Consider the following 18,306-nt stretch of genomic DNA (forward strand, 5'->3'; position numbering starts at 1 on the left):
GACTTTTCAAAACAAAATTCATTGGGTTTCTTTTTTTTAATAAAAATGATTTAAAATGTTTTTAAAGGTCAAAATCAAAAGGAAATATTTCGATCGACCCAAAACAAAATTTCTTTCAGAAAACTTTCTTTTTCATTTGCTTGTTTGTATTCATTCTGTTTCAGACAGGAAAATTTTTGGAAGGGCAAAATTCGCCACGAAATGGAAAATCTGGTCGCTCCCTGGCTCTTCTCCATCCTTGCTGAAGTCAATGAGCTCAGTACATCTTTCCCTTCAGCCTTGCAGAATCAAAATGAGTGGAAAATGCTAACCACTCAGAATGGTAGTGTTTTGCATCCATGCAACACTGGGCTACGTGACCACACAAGTGAACGGTGGCCTGGGCCCCCAGTGGGCATTGAGAATGGTCCGCCCCGTGCAGGTGGTACTCAGCCTTTCATAGGAGGAGGAACACCGGGAGTTGCCAAAACCCCCTTTGCTTCCACCCTACGCTGGGTGGGATTTCCGGAAGCAGACACGGTGCCCTAAGTTTTCTCCCACCCAAATCAATGGGAGTGTTACAGAGTCAGGCCAATACCGAGCCCACCTGCTGTCTTTAAATATGAAAGGGGGAGAGGCTAATACATAGCTCCATAACCTTCTCCCCTAGTAAACGCTTGCACAGACTGTGGGCAGAATTAATTGCTTTCCTCTTCAAAGGGATTTTTTTTTCCAGATCAAATATTTCTTAAACTTTCAGGGATTCTCCATGGAAGGAGACACGATCACAAGGAAACGTTATTGACAAGCTATTCCTTTTAGCCTTCCCTCCCTTCCGGAGGAGGTTTATAGCCCAAATATTTTACTCAACCTTCCTAGCAGCCCTTCCCAACGTGGCCTTAAAGATTATTTACAGTCCTGTCCTGGGGGCTTTTGCTGGAAAAGCAGGAGCAGTATGCGGGCAGAATTGGACGGAGATTAGTTGGAGCCTTGCCTCTCAGAAAGCAACAGGGGCTCCCATGGCAGGAATAATAAGAGCTCCAAGAAACAAATTGCTTTTAATTAGAGCAGGTGCGCGGTGCCTAAGGAGTGTCATTGTGTAAACATTTATTCAAGTCTTTAAAAGGTCTGAAAGGCAAAATGCCACCCCCTCCCCCCGCCCAAGGTCCTTGCAGCCCAGAGCACAGGCACTGCAAAACAATCCGTCACAGGCAGTGTCAGAGAAATTTCATTCTCAGACAAAAGCCATGCATTTTTCATGCCTCTCCAAGGGGAAAGGTTCCTGATGCCTTGATGATGGCATGTTCCTTTGCTACTTGAGGTCAAACTAACTGTTTCCTTCTTGCCCGAGGACCTGGCTGTAATTCCATTGACTTCGATGGAGGGACTGGGCTCCAGGGCTTCTCTTTTCTAGCCCCTTGATAGGGTTTTAAGAACTACACTTGGCAAAACAGATCCACACCTGGAAATCCGGTCTCAGGTCGTTTCATCTCCATTAGCTCTCGTAAGTAGATGACAGGAGCGCGTGAACACAGACAGCGTGGGATGAGAGCATTCACCCAGCTGCTAGCCAGGTAATCGGTTATTACATTCCCCGGCATTCCAGCTGTCTCCTTGCGCTGAGAAAAAAAATGCAATTCCAAGTTCCATTGTTTAGCTTTCTGGGAAATGTTAATACTTTAGCACCTTCATTTTCTCAGCCGCAGGGCTCCCCGCTCTTCATATGTTGTCCTCAAACCTCCACAGTTGGGACTACTCTTTTCCCATTACAGATCCTCCATACCAGATCAGCTCAATGATCTATCCACTCCAGCATCTTGCCTCCAGCAGTAGCCAGTGCTAACTGAGGCAAGAAACCCCACCATGGATAATTATGGAACAATCAGTCCCCCCAGAAACTTTCTTCCTAACCCAATTACTTAGCATTTGACCTATGTCCTGAAACATGAGGGCATTTCCTCCCTGGATAAGAGGGCTAGAATCCAACTGAGAACTTGAGCCAAAAGAATTTCTCTAATCCACCACTAACAATGGATATACAGTGCATCTAGTACCTGGACAAGTTAGGTTGATCGGCAAGAAGTTACAGCACTGTTATTATTTATTAGGTGTATTATGGTAACACGGAGGAGCCCCATCCAATACCATGGATCAGGACCCCATTGTGCTGGGTGCTGTACAAATACAGAAGAAAAAGACAGTCCCTGCCCCCAAAGAGTTTACAGTCTAAGACAAGAGACAACAGACAGGCAGGGAGCACAAGGAAACGAGGGGGCCATATCGGTCAGGTGGATGGCCAGCGATCTCAACTAACCATTGTCAATTTTTTTTGAGGCATCACAGCAAAGGAGAGTTTTAAGAAGGGATTTCCAGGAGGACAAATGTGGCTTTGTGGATGCTGACTGGGAGCGCTTCCCGTGCTTTGTGGGGGGGAGGGAAGCAGAGGGAAAGCATGAAGGCGCTTGTTTGAAAATGTAACAAATGGTTGATGGAGGCTGCATCCTGGGCGGATCAGAGGCAGAAGTCAACATCTGGACAGATGATGGGTAGGGGGGATAGGCCTGGGAGGGCCTTGAAAGTGAAGACAAGTGGTGAATCGCAGAAGAGTTCCCCCTGCCCTCTGGACAATGGGATCCCAGTGCATCCCTGCAGTAGTTCTAGGTGAAATGACATGATTCCATTTTAAGTTCTCAGCAGGCTTTGGGACTGGCCCGGGGAAAAGCCCTCAATTTTAAAAACGCGTCACGGAGGCTCTTTGCCAGGGCTGGCGCTGGACACTCTGGTGCCTTTGGCGGCTGCTCCCTAAACGTGTGGGGAGGGGGCATCTTACAAGAGGCAGAAACTCCCAGCTGGTGACAGCAGCCCATGCAACCCACCCCTATTGGCAGCCCTGAGTTCTCCTCCTCTCTCTTCCCGCAGGCTTCCCCCGCAGCTTTGCCTTTCAGAATCTGCTGGGGTAGGGGAATCTCATTAGGTAGAGTACGTGGCGTGCTGGGCTGGCCAGAACAATCTTGGCCTCTCTCTTCCCCTCCGGCATCCAGTCCCGCTCAGCTTGCCAGGCCTCCAGAGCAGTCATAGATAAGAGAACCCTCCTTTCCCAGGTACTGGGAAAGAGTTCAAAACCAACATCGAATCCATCCTCTGAAAAGCCTTTTATCTCCATTGGGCTGGCGTCCTCCCAGGGTCAGGCAGCGGGCAGCTCCCGCATTTAATCAGATGCTTACAAGCAGAGGCAGGTACATCCACTTTGTGAATGAAATGGGCTCGAGAACATTCCCAGCAGTACATTGGGGAGGGGAGAACACAGCGCTGCTGGGTCATTACCAGGGCTGTGCCATCATTCCCCCCTCTGGGGCTCCGGAGCATCCGGCAGGCAGCAGAAGAGACAGGTTGAAAGGGAAGTTTCCTTAGGCAGCTGGGCAGACTGAGATCCAGTGCTGTGGGTTTGTGCATTAGTTACATCAGTGCCCTGGGGTGGTAGCACCAAGTCCCTTGGGGTGGGACTTGCTATCCTGACGCTGCTTCCTGGCCACCAAAAAAAGCCCAGCACAGGCAAGGGGGTGCCCCATGCATATCCCCAGCCTTGCCCCTGCCGATTTCCTGACCCAGCCCCCAGGAGGCAGCTGAGCATTTGTTTCACTCCAAAAAAGGCAAGAGCGACTTCTTCAAAGTCAAGTGAATTTATTTTCACCCCCAAGCCCGGGTGCCACCAACAGCTCGGTCATTGGGGAGGCGGCCAATCCAGTGCACAGAGAACACTCCTCGAGGGGTACCCCAGAACATCGGGCCGACAGAACAGCTCGGCGGCCACAGCAGAATGAAAAGGGGGATCCACGCAGAATTTTGACCTAGACTGCTTCAGGCAGGCTTGGGTGCCCAGCAACATATCCAGACCATATTCAGCAGTGCCTCCTACCATGGCAAAATCCAGGCCAGGATTTAGGGAGACCCCGTATGGTGACCCCAGGCAGCACAGGTTGGGGGGCTAAAGAGCCAGAGAGACCCCCAGGATTTGTAGGCAGCCCCTGGAACAAATCCCGTTTGCATGAAATACAGCCGAGCCCTGTCTCTTCCCTCCTGCGAGGGACATTGCCGCTTGGAGTCCGCAGTCCTGGACAGGGACTGACCCTTCGTTCAGTGTGCCAGGCCGGGAGTCTGTCCCTTAATGGCCAGTCCTTTGTGCATCACTTCTGCCAGCAGCGGCAGCACACAGTGCAGTTCACGCTGCCGCTGGCAGAGGGACGGCTGGGGCCCCCAGGGGATCAGCTCCACAGCTTTCCCATGGCTTTAAGCCATCACGGTTTGGCCCAGCTTTGTCCCTGCTCCTGCTGCTTTCAGGGCACAGCTACAGCCTGCCCCAAATCAGGCTGACACACAAAAGAAACACAGCGGCCGGCAGATATTTCCCACTGAGCTAACGGCCCCCGGGTGCAGCCGCCACAGCTCTGAATGGTGTGGGAATCCCTCTTGCCTGGCCTGGGGTTCGGAGCTTTGAAACAGCGGCCTGCCCTCATTAGCGGGTGCAGGAGCTGCCTCCTCCATGCCTGTTCGGCGCTGGGCACGCTCAAAGCGGCTTTAATGCTCCCTGTGTGAAAAATGGGAGGAGGGGGTGCATAGAATTCAAGAAAAACGTGTCACGTCGATTCCAAGATCCTTGTGAAAATGGAAATGCTTCCAGCTTCGTCCTAGCAATAAGTAGTGACAATACTGACTTTTATTCCTAGAAACGCAGGGCCTGATCCAAAGTTCTTTGACGTCAATGGAAAGACTATCACTGGGGTTTGGCTCAGGCCTTTAGCACTCAGTCGTCCTAAGCAAGCCCTTTCCATCTGAGGCTCTCGAAGCCTTTGTACAAGCAAATTAAATCTGAGCAGCTCTGAACTAGGTAAATATGATCCCCATTTTCCAGATGGAAAAACTGAGGCAGCCAAGAGGCTAAAGCATAATATTTTCAAATTTCAGATACCGAGGGCCTGATTTTCAAAGGTGCTGAGCGCACTCAACTCCCACCAACTTCTGTCAGGTTTCCTCTGGATTTACAGCCATGTAACCAAGGATTCTGTCCTATGAAAAAGAGGGTATTCTAATGGTTAAGGCATTGGACTGGGACGTTGAAGATGTGCATTTAGTTTCTGGCTCTGCCCTGTGTGACCTTGGGTGAGTCACTTAATCTCTCAGTGTCTCTGTTCCCCATATGTACAATGGATAGAACAAATCTTTCCTTTCTCTCACAGTTTGTGGTCTTGTCTGTTTAGACTGCAGGCTCTTTGGGGTAGGGACCTTCACTGTATCTATGTACAGCACCTAGCACAAAGGGGTCCTAATCTTAGCTGGGGCTACCATCATACAAAAAACAATGTCTCACTCCCAATCCCTCTTCCTCTCCTCCTCCTGGAGCAAAACTTTTCTTCTGCAAGACTTCAAAATCATTGGAACCCATGCAAAGGTGATACATTTGGGCTTTTCTGAGTTCTCTGCCAACAAGGTTCTATCTTCTCTGATCCAGCCTGCTCTTTCAGTCTGTCTCATCCCATCCGCCCTCCCCGTGTTTTGCATCTGTGGTTGTCTCTCACAATCCAGCTGTATTTTCTATTTCATTCAAACTCCCTCGCCCCGTCGTCTTTGCAGGCTTAAATAACACAGTTAACATGTTAAAGTAAGCAAACCAGATTTGGTTCTTGTGTCTGCAAGTCTCTTCTTCTAAACCTGCCACATTTTTACTGGGTGCAGTATTTTTCTACATTAATGTTATCACTCCTGTGACAAAAACTTAGAACTTCACATGTGTCACTATGCTGCTTGCTGTGACCTTTCAGAATTCCACAAAAGCAGCAGGAAGAGAAATCAGATTCCCTGTGCTCCATAAGCCAATTGAACTAAAGGAGAATCTCTATTCAGCAAGAAGTATGGGGGTTATGACACACAGTAGATTAGTTCTGGTTCTGTCCAGCAGAGGGCAGTGGTGCCACTTACACACTACCCAGTTCATGGCAGTAATAATACTTATCACTCACATAGTGCTTTACCACTTCAAAGTGCCTTATGCACATTAACTACTCCTCAGAGTACCCCTGAAAGGGGAGTATTATCTACCCCCATTTCACAGCTGGGTGAACTGAGGCTCAGAGTATTTGAGTGACTGACCCAAAGCCACACGCAGTGATCCAATGGAGTAGCCAGACTCAGAACCCAATCCCCCTGTCCTATTCATTCAGTCTGCTATAAAGCCTGCTTAGCTGAGCTCTTCTGTCATTAACCTGCACAGCAGCTGTACCTGCCCTTCCCGCTCCATCTCTGCAGCTCCCCCTTATTACAGTAACAACAAGACACAGTTAATGTAGAAACACAACCTTCTGCTAGGCTGTTTCACATAAAAGCACCTGATACACCGGTGAGCGTGTTTAATTAACACTCTCGCTTGCTAGAATTCTTGCCACAATCCCCTCACTGCTATGCCTTGGCTAGGAGAGCCTCACTGAGTTCTAATGAAGAGACACCCCTTGCTGGAGTCCGATGCTCACTAACCTTTAAGCAGGGGCAGAGAGGCAGGGAGTTATCAGGAGTAAAGCCAGGGACTATCTGGCTGATATTTCCCCCAACACCGGAAGGCATCTGGGCCTATGTAGCCTCCTCTCCACTGGAGAATTGCACGGTGTGTGATCAAGGTAGCCCTGGCGCATGCGCTGTTGGTTTGTGGCACCCACACCAGCAATCTTATTTCAGTTGTGTTGATCCCCGTGACCAGTGCATTGCGGGACAATGGCAGACGTATTCATTGTAAGGTACAGACTAGATCATTCCCGCACTGGGACATCAAAAGCCAGCCTGTGCCTAGACCTAGAGCTGGCAGGAAAACAAGAATTCCATCTCACACAAACTTTCAAAGTTTCCATCTTTGTTTTCATTGCACATCAGAACGAAAATCTCGACCTTTAGACATTTTTTGTGACAAACCATGAGATTGAGATCCTAGAACAGCGGTTAAGGCGCTCACCTGGGAGATGGGAAACCCAAGCTCAGGTTGCTGCTCCAAATTAGGCAGAGCAGGGACTTGAAGAGGGGTCCCCGAATTTCCATTACCCACCGGGCTATTAACTGTTCTGGGGCCTCCCTGCAGAAATTTGATCCTGGACCTGAAAAACCTTCCTGACAAAATTTTGGTCAAAACCAAAAAGTTTCCGTTTCGAGAAATCGGCCTGTTTTGCCCAAATAAACTTTTTTTCCCTAAAAACTCCCGACAGTCTCAACTTAGAACAAATGTAACAAATTTACTGGCAGCAGGGCAAGCAGAAAAAGTACACAGCCACCAATAGACCTGCCTGCAGACACTCAGCATGGGACGGGGCTGAGAATGGTACTTAACGTGCAAAAATGCTCCATTTTCGACACAGCTTCTGCACTAGTGGTGACATCCTGACCACACTGGAGTCAATAGTGATTTAACTGGAGCCAGCATTTCACCCTAGCTAGCTCCCAGGATTAAAGCATGGTTCTCTAATTTGATTATAAACTGGGTAGTGTCTGGTTTATTCTGTCCTCGCTGGCAAAACCAAAAGAAATTACGACACTGACTGGCTGCACAATCCTATTCAAACATCATTATCTTCAGAGCTGGTTGTAATTTTTCAAATTCAGATCAAATTTGTCAATATTCTTAATCAGGGGAAAAAAACAAAATAGGAAAATAAATTACCTTTCCCTCCGGTGCTAGTTTTAACTCCAATTCTAGTTATTTCTGTAGGTTAGTTGGAGACACAATTGCAACTTCTGTTAAACGGCTGTCCTGACCATGTTGCACGGCTCCTGCATGTAGTGTACATGGAAACTTAACCACAGTCTCCCTCAATGGGCTAACCAGAATTGGGTTGTAGCCAGGCTCTCCTGTCTGTTGCAGAATTGGATCCAAAGTGCCTTTCCTTCTCCCAGCTTGGGGAAGCGTTGTGTAATGAATCTAGGGAATCTACAGCAGACTAAGCCAAGAGAGAGGCAACCTGGATGCTGTGTTTTATTCTGGACAGCTCCCTACCAGAACAATGTAAACAAACTGGAAGGAGTTGAGGAAAGAGCCCCCAAAATGATTAAGAAGCAAGTAGGAGTGTCTTCTGGGGAAGATTCAGCTTGCAGAGCAAGGCTAAACGATAACTAATGACCTAGAGGGGCGCAAACACCATGGAGGCCGATTATTTTGAGAGCTACATCAGCATTATGCTTCTTTGACAAAATCTTCCCATGGTTGCTACTAGCAGCTCAACTCTCCCAGTGGGAACGCTGGCCCAGGCAGGCCTCCATCTGGCCATTGGTGTTTTTGCCACTGTGCCGTCCAGCCCTGGAGGTAATAGACTTTGGTACTTTAGCAGGAGCTCCCACCACTGGCGGAGCTGAACAGGTACTTTGCAGCTGGAATGTCCCCGTTTTAAAGCATCGTCCGGACTGTGTGTGTGTAAAAGGTTAGGACTCAGATTCACGTAGCACCTGTTGGACGCAGGGCAGGGATTAAGGTAACCCTGCTTGGTGTACGAAGTGGAGTCCCAGCTACGGTTATCGTTCAGTAGTTATATGCACCATGGCTGCCATTGTCACTGGGAATTCACCCCTGCGCTAAAAGGATGAGCCAAAGGAGCAACTCCTTGAGTGGGACGCTGCTGCAGACGCTGACCGGCTGTGGGCCGGGAGCAGGGCGGACTGACCTGGGAATGTCGTCTAGTTGTACTGGGACTGTCTGCATGGGGGACGGGAGAGCAGGGGGTGACATGGGAGAGCAGGGGGTGACATTACTTGAGTGATGATACCTGAGCCTGTAACCTGAGCCGGGAGGGGCCAGGTGACACCTTCTGCCCGGGAAACTGGACAAAGGCTGGAGGAGGAGCCGGGGGAAGGCTGGGTGAGACTGTTGGAGGGGGGGTTTCAGTTTGGAGCGGTCTGGGGGAACGGAGGAAACCCCAAGGCTGGGCTCTAAGCTCCCTGCATCCCATTCCCCCCCTCCCGAGGGACCTGACTGAGGGGTCCTGGTTGTACCTACAAGCTCTGTTTGGGACTGTGTTCCTGTCATCTAATAACCCCTCTGTTTTACTGGCTGGCTGAGAGTCACGGTGAATCACAGAAAGGAAGGGCGCAGGGCCCAAACTCCCCCACACTCCATTAACACCCAGTCACTACTAGCAGGGGATACATAACAAACACTGACCGGGGGCTACATTTGCAGAGCACTTTTTCAGAGAGAAGGCCCCTCAGCAGACCCCAGCCAGCCAGGTGGGCCAAGGAAAAATGAACCCCCAGGAGCTGGGCCAACCCCTGGAGAATCAGGGATGGCTCAGTGGTTTGAGCATTGGCCTGTTAAATCCAGGGTTGTGAGCTCAATCTTTGAGGGGGCCACTTAGGGGTCTGGGGCAAAAATCAATACTTGGTCCTACTTAATGAAGGCAGGGGGCTGGACTCAATGACCTTTCAAGGTCCCTTCCAATTCTAGGAGACAGGTATATCTCCAGTTATATTATATATATAGAAACTCCTCCAGCAACAGCCAGAACTTCTGCACCTGCGGGGCAGGTAGGAGAGCGGCCCAGCAGGGCATCCCTGATCCTGCACAAGAAACAATAAGAAGCCCTTGTCGGGTGCATCCCATAGCTGGACCACAGCTGCAAGCAAGAGTTTGAGGCCCAACCTGCCCCATAGTTCAGGATTCTGGCAGCCTGGCTCTATTAAACCCTGCCAGGTTCTGAAAGCCAGCAGCTGGGATGAGGTGGGAGAGATTACTCTGACCAGAGGAATTCCCTCCCACCAGCAGCCACGTAACACAGTTCAAAGCCCTCAAGCTGGGGGCTTGGCCAGGAGCCTGCGGGCCTGGATTGTCTCTTTGCTGGGCATGTTTTCATTTTATTCTGGATTTAGATGAAAAGATCAAAGCAGCTGCACTCTGCAGTCAGACAGGGTTTATTTATTCGGGGAGGGAGGTTGGCTTAAACAGCTTTGCCCCCTTCTCTGTTTCACCCCCACTGGCGGGGAGGAGGGCTAGATTTTGTTTGTTCTTCTTAGCCCACTGCATCGTAATTAGAGAGCGGCATGTGTGCTAACCCCAGTTGGGCTGAATATGCCTCCAGCCAGTGGATCATACAGGCCAGCTCACGAACTGGGTGTACTATCTCTGTCTTGAGTCTTACAGAGGAATTGTCCTTTTCTGATTGAAGGGGGTAGAAAAGGCTCCTTACCCTCATCTTCCTCTCTCAGACACACATGCTTGTACCCAGACACAGTACAAGAGAGGGTAGGACTGAGCCCTGAAGCAATTGCAGAAAACAAAATAAAACTTAAAATATGGGAAGAAAGAAAATGACTAAAAAGTGAATGACTTGAATGGAGAAGCTGGAATCCAAGAATAATTCCTCTGCGTGAGAGAAATTAGCGGCTTCGTTATAATTAGAACGCCGCAACCAAAACAAACCTCAGTCACCTTTGGAATGGCCCAAAACCTGAATTTAGCTGCTGATCCAAAGTTTGGATCTGGTCCCTACCTTTGTAACCCTGGATCCACAATCTACCCAAACATTGGAGGGTTTTGAAATACCAATACCAATTTTGTGTCTTGAGCCCATGTTACAAGACAAAATTAGTCCCAGGACTTGTCTACATGGGAAATCCAGCTACTAGGATAGCTGCACCAGTGCAAATCTCTAGTGAAGACATGACTTACACTAGTGCAAACCATGCTGCACTGTGTCTAATAATAGGGGACCTGATTTCCCATAACTCTGGATCTTGGGCAGCCATTTAGATTACTGTAAAGTGGGTGTAAAACACCACCATTCTGATTCCCTTTTGCACAGGCAATGGAGAATCAGGACCCAGGGATCTGCACCAAAAGAGCTATCCCAGGATTGGATTTTGTGGTGCATCTCCAGGAGATGCAACCCAAGAGAAAGGGAGCAAAGTCACATTCATGCCACTTTTGCACCCTCCAGATATTAGATTATTTCAGCCCCTGGCTACTACAATATAAGCCTGTCCCAGGCTGGCTGCACAAGATTCACAGTAATGGGGAGTGAGGCCCCTTAGAGTAGACACTATCTGTGCAGTGTGATTTGCATTGGTATAAGTCATGTCTACACTAGAGATCTGCACCGATGCAGCTATACTAGTGTCTGGATTTCCAGTGTAAACAACTCCTAGGACTAGTTTTGTCCCTGCATCCTAGAATCCCTGGAGCGCTGTGTGCTACAGGCCCACACCTTGCATGCCTTCTGTGCTGGGTCTTGTAAGGGGAACATCGTAGATAAGGCCAGAGGTGTCTCTTCTGTAACAGTCTGCACTCAGCTGAACACAAAATGGCTGTCTGCCTCTGTAGACCAAGTCTGAAATTTAAAGGTGCAGTGCACAGTTAAGTAAACTATATAGCTCTTTGGAGTTTCATCTACTGCTTGCATCCAAACGGTGTAAGACAATTAAAGAGAACCCCACAGAAGCACACACACAAATGGGTAACACATGATAGATGATACTGCAGGAGAACTTTCCTCAATTAACATTGGAGAGGACTGTAAGAAGTGTAACGAATCCATGTTCTCAAACGCCAATTGCTACGTGACAGCAGCTCCAGGAATCACCCACGGCATTTGGCCCTCTATATAAAGTGAGGGATGAACTCCTCCTAGAGTGGCTGCAGTTGCATTGTGTCCAATGTAACAACCTCCACGGCTACAAGATTATTAGGGGTTGAAATTTAGGGGAGGCGGTTTTAAGAACAGATGGTCTCGCTTTAGTATCGCAACACACTGCCAGTTAATTAATGCTAGATGTAATTAAACTTTACACAAATTAGCTGTCAGCAATGCTAAAGGGAATCATTTCTCTCAAATGCCACCTTGAATCGCTGAGTTGTGAGACTTTTCTACAACGTAATTAAAGGAAGGAGGGGGCCTGGGAAGGAGGGGCAACAGGAGGCGGGGGAGGGAATAGCTAGGAGATCAAAGCGCAGGTTGGAAAAGCAGATGTGCTGCTCCTCCCTGCATAGGTATATTACAGATGGACTAACTCACCAGGTACCTTTGAACACAAAAGGTGCATGTCTCTCTGTATGCAGGGCATCCCTGTGGATGGGAACTTCGGTCTGCACATTGCAACCAGCAGTGAAAGAGTTAAAGTAAATTTGTCTCTACCACCTTTCACAGGTTACTACAATCCCACAGATCTCAGGTTTGCTCTCTGAAAGTAGTCCCTTACGAGCCAGGTTTTTGCCTTAGCACTTTGGTTCCCACTCACGTGGGGCTTATGTATAAAGTTCTTCCTGTGATCAGCAAAGGTAGCAAAACATCCTGAGAAGCAGATTAAAGTAGTGCTGGCTGGGAATCTTCTGATTCAGTGTTTCTTTGGGTATGTCTACACTACCCGCCGGATCGGCGATCGATCCAGCAGGGGTCGATTTATGTGTAGACCAGGGCTTGGTCAGAAAATGCTAATTAGTCCCAAAACCAAGCCTGTTTAATGGAAATGGTCTCTTTGGACAAATCTTCCAACTCAAAAATGTTTTGGAAGAAAAGAAGTTTAGAAGTTGTTGAAACGGGATGTTTTGTCATTCTCTAAATGGAAATATTCATTTTTCAGTTCAAAATGACTTTTTTGGTTTGAAATTTTAGTTAATTTACATTACAAAAAAGAGTTAAAACAGGAACAGAGATCAAATTTGAAATAAAATGTTTCAATTACCCAAATCCCACCCCCACCCAACACACACACACAAATGTCAAATTATTGGTTCTCAAAAATTTTTGAGATTTTGACTTTTTGTTGCAATTCAAGACAGGAGAAATTTTCAAAATCTCAGAACTTCTCACAGACTGGGAAAATCATTTCATGTCCAGCTCTAGATGATAGTTCAGTGAGGTTATGTTTTAAAATCAGAGGCATATGAAAGACTCCCTTTGTCACTGAGCATGGAGGAGAAATATATTAGATAGATAGATAGATAGATAGATAGATAGATAGATAGATAGATAGATAGATAGATAGATAGATAGATAGATAGATAGATAGTTTTGGGGCAAGGTCCATGTCTGCCCACTCAGATGTGATTGCATCTAACGTGTTTCTAGCTATATCTATAGATGTTTTATTTATTTATTTATTTAAACAAGGCCTGGATTCGCTGGTTTTCTAAGGCCACTTTGCACCATGAAAGCAGTGAAATACTTAAAGTGGCTGCAGATAGCCAGTGGAGAATTCCCCATGAAGGAGGAAGGACTCTCTTCCATTGTTAAATGGAGCTGGGATGGAGTGCAGAATTGAGCATTAGTTCTTTACCAGCAGTTTACACTTCTAGATCCTCTTTCATCCAAAAATCTCACAGGCTTTCCATTAGCAATATATTTATTAAATATTTGCACTACAATAGTGCCCGGGGGCGCCAATCTGGATCAGGCCCAATTAAGCTAAGTGCTATACAAATATTTGAAGACATGCTCCTCCCTCAAAGAGTTTACAATCTAAGGCTTCATTCCTGCAAAGATTTCCACATTTGCTTAACTGTAACCGCACTAGTACCCTCCTCGGGTCTAAGACTCTGAGCTTGCAATCACATCAGAGTGGGCAGACTTCTACGCCTGTGCAGAGTCCCACTGACTTCAATGGAGCTGTCCAGGGGCAAAAGGAACCACCGACACAGACCCCATCGTGGCCTCGAGGCCTAAGAATACAAGTAGTACATGGGAGGTGGAGGAGAGAGATACAATGATATATGTATGCTATCTGCATCCACAGTGACTGTTCCAGTGGATTAATCCAGAGTTGGTAGGAAGGGCTTTTCAAGTTCTAGTCCCATCTCTCCCACTCCAAAGCCAAATGTTATTTACTAGGTAAATATCACTATCCTAATTTCACAGAAGCAGAAATTGTGACTCTGAGGGTATGTCCATGCTACAATCCAAAGTGTGAATGGAGCGTGTGTAGACATACCTGAGCTAGCTTTGATCTAGACAATCTTGAATGACAAGAGCGGCGAAACGGCAGCAGCGTGGGCTGTACAGGTCCACCTGCGACCCTGGGCTTGTGTGTGGTAGCCCACGATGCCATGGTATTGAAGCTAGCTAGAGCAAAGCTAGCTTAGGTATGTCTATAGGTGCTGCACTCACATATCTGATTGCAGTGTAGACATACACTGAGACTCACCCAAGGTCATCTAGTACTAGGATTAGAACCCAGGATTAGTAGTTCATAGTTTGGCATCTAACCCACTAAACTGCCATACCTACCCAGGCAAGTCATCTCACTTGGCCAAAATTCATTTCCCTATTTCATCCCCACCCCACACACACACACACAACTGCTGCCAGTTGCCAAACTGAGGGAAACAACTGTGCAACTGAGAAGCACAGAGGACTCCTCTCTGCTCCTCTCCCTCTCCCAGCTCAGTGGTTTTAGTCTGCAGATAATAAGGTGATGTAGCACCAAGACAGAGAATTCAGAGTGCATGGTCCCACCTCGTGCATGTCTCATTTCCCCCCAGTTGTAGAAAAGAGCCAATGCATCTGTATGTGTAAAGAAAGAGTAGCAAAGCAGCGTCTGCAGTTGCAAAGTGAACAGAAGTTCGTTTAATACCATGGCCTTTCCTCTCACCCTAGCATAACTTCAGTGGGGTTACTCCTGATTTACACCAGTATGAGTAAGAACAGAATCAGATCTGTAAGATACTCTTCTCCCTTACCCCAAAGCCAACTCCCAAAGAGTTTGGCTTTTAGCTGGCTAGTGAACAAAGACACACTAGAAGCCCCTCTGTGCCCGCACGTGCCCAGCACATCTGTCACTGCCGGCCCTTTGTTCCACATGCCAGGTCCTTTGCTCAGGGTAAATGAAGAGAGTGGGATCTTGTAAAAAAAAAAAACAAAATCCACAGCACAATCAAGAGGCAACTCATCACACTGCATAGTCCGTGCAGTGCAGGGGGGAGGCAAAGGCAATATATATCATGCCTATCAATCCATCATTCCTGCGTGACAGTCAATGAGAGGTGGCACTCAAACTCCCACCTGATGCAGAGAGAGAAAGAGATAGATCAGTCGGAGCTCTCCTAAGCTAAGAGCTGCAGGCTATGTCATCCTCCTTCCCCCACCACCTCCGGCTCAATTAAGAAACAGCATGTTTTCCTACTCACTGCTTTCCTTTTATCTCCAGCTCCTTCTCAAATTTCTGTGTTGTTTCTCCCTTCGTGAGATGGCAGCGCTGTTGAATGCTGATCAAACAATATACGGGGCAAACCCATGCAGGGCTTTTTGTAGCCTCTTTGGAGTACAAGACGTATTAGGGTACCCATTTACTGAGTGGCATTCTGTCGGTGCTACGAGTTGCATAGTTGTGTTTGATTGTACCCTAGCGGTTGCATTTCAGCCCGGGGCCATCTCTTCGCTACGCTAGGATTGGGAAGGTAGATTGCAGGATGTATGAGCATCAATGTGATTAAATAAAGCATCGTGCAGTAATAGAAAAGGAACGAGGGGTTTGTTAGGTCCATGGTACTGACTGCTTGTGCATGGTGCTTGTGCATCATGCTGGATTTCACTGGATTAATCCAGGATCATTTCCCACTCAATGCATCTATAGGAAAAGTGCCCGTGAAAATGATCGGATGTTAGAAATATCTGATTACCTAACAAAAATATAACAACCACATCTGCCATACAGCAATGCTAACGGGACTCGCACGGCAACATCTACCTTGGCCACACAGCTATGCCAGTATAAATGATGCAGTACTGTCTGTACACTGTATAGTAGCAACCCCCATTCTCAGCCACCCAGTCAAAACCTATGCAGCAGCACATGGCACACGGGCCACCCAATGATGCTGTCTGAATCCATACACTAGTATTCATGCCCAGCTGATGACAGCCACTAAACCCAACCTGCATGGTGATGTATCCATACTGCTAATCACAGGGGAAATATTAACATGGGTGTTGCATGTGAGTGTGGTAAGGGAGGGCCTGCATATGCAATTGTACATTGGTGAGCAGGTAGATACTTGTGCATGGAGGGTAAAATACACCCCTGTGCTGGGCCTACCCCCATTTAAATCTCACTTACGGGAATTTTGCTGACTTAAAAAGTTCATACACTATTCACAGAGGGATTTATGCCAGATGTGTCCATCTCGGCTTCTGACGTACTTTCTCAAGGCAACAAAAGTTGTGCCTGGGTACCGAACAAAACCGAAGTAAAACTCTTCAGCATTCAGCTACCAAGGTGACAGCTGTCATAGAAACACCACAGAGCAGATGAGATGAAAGGAGTTGACCCTCTAGGCAGATTCAGAACAATTTGCCAACCTCACAATAAAAGATGACATGAGTTGACAGAAAACAACTTAAAGACTTCGCAATAGAGACTAAAACTACCCGGTTCTAGGAGATTGGCATATCTCCAATTATTGTCTTCTCCTCTGGAAGATACACTTCCACCAAACAGGAGTTATTGGGCTCAATATGGGGTAACTGGGTGAAATGTAAGGACCTATGATATACAAGAGGTCAGACAAAATGATCGAATGGTCCCTTCTGGCCTTAAGCTCTATGAATGTATTTAGCCATTATTAGAGCAGCCGACACATGACGCCTATATCAACTTTTCTATTATTTTGCCCAGGATTGATATCATCCAGAATTTCATGGATTTACCAAGTTTTATTAAAATTTAATATCAGAGGGCCATAAATTTCCTCATCCAACTCTTTTAGGACTCTTGGATGCAAGTTATTGCGGCTTGCTGGTTTAAAAATGTTTATCCCTAGTATATATTGTTTAACATCCTCTTTAGTTACTACAGTACAATACTTAAGTAGGAAAGTATTTAATCATCTTCCTGTGATATGAGTACACATGAGAATGACGAAGTACTTTCCTCTTTCCAAATACAGAAAATAAATATCTATTGAATACTTCTCCCTTTACTGCATCATTACTGACAATTTTACCATCCCCGTCTAGTGGTGGGTCTCTACTATTGCTAAAATTTATTTTATTACAAATATAATTTTAAAAACTCCTTCTGATTGTCCTTAGCCGTGTGAGCCATACATTTTTCCCTGTTGTCTTTAGCTTCCCTTATCAATTTTCAACACTTCATAACTTCTAATTTACATTGGCTGCCATCTATTTCCTTTTTTCCATTTGATATATTTTCTTATTTTTTATTTCTATTTGCTGCCTTCACGTTGCCACTGAACCCTTCGTGATTGTGTAATCATGGGATATGGGCCATCTAATAAACTCTTCTTAAAGTACACCCAATTTTCATTCACAACTTTGTCTAATTTTTCTTCCCAATCAATGTCACTCATAATTTCCATCAACTTTGGGAAATTAGCCCTTTTGAAGCGATAGATAGATAGATAGATAGATAGATTGCCTGACCTGTGTTGCAAATCATCCAGCAGGAATCGAACACCTTACTTGGTACAACTGTCTACTTAATTGGGGCACTAACGTGCTGTGTCAGTACGCAGCCTAGGTTTAGAATTTCCCACTGTTGTTTTAGGATCGACGCAGCTCCACCAGCAATATTGGGCACGCTAGTGTAGATAAGGGAATGGCTTTTTTTACCACCGTGTCTAGATCTGCTCAAAGCAGAGCTGGTAACTTAATCCCTGTGCAGGAGAGTGCAAAAAGTAGACCACACTGACCACCTAAGCAGTGCCCAGTGCATTGTGGGATTGCATCAAGAGGATGACTGATCTCCTCCAACCCTCTGCCTATGACTATGTGGGCTGATGGATACACAACTGCATGCATTTGTTTGATATAGACAATGGGCCAAATCTTCAATTGGTGTAAATCAGCATAACTTCTCTGATGTCAGTGGGGTTACACCAGATTTACACCAACTGAGTTTCTGGCCCATTGTCTAAAACAAGAGAAGAATATTTGGAAGAGACACAGGTCAAAATTTTGATTTTGCTTACAGTGGCTTTATCCCCATGTGACTCTATTGCCCATGGAGTTACTCCTGATCGACATTGGTGTAAGAGATGAATCGGAACCACACAGTCATTCAATGGGATAAATGACTCCATTGATGCCAGAGAAATGAATAATTAGGGCAGGTTCTTTCCCAACTGCTCAGAAGGGAAACAAGAAAGTGGGGTGACTAGGAATCCCACCCCTTTTTCTGCCCAGTGGGATGACCAAGAATAGGAAAATCCCCTGAAGTTATAGGGCCAGGTTTTGATCTCAGTTACACCAGTGTAAACCCTGAGAAATTCCACTGACATCCACAGAGTTATTCTGAATTTACACCTGTGAAATCCAAGAGCAGAATCAGGGCTGAACACAGAGAAAGCCAAAAAAGGAA

This window comes from Mauremys reevesii, linkage group 26 (genome assembly GCF_016161935.1).
Source record: "Mauremys reevesii isolate NIE-2019 linkage group 26, ASM1616193v1, whole genome shotgun sequence".
NCBI lineage: Eukaryota > Metazoa > Chordata > Testudines > Geoemydidae > Mauremys > Mauremys reevesii.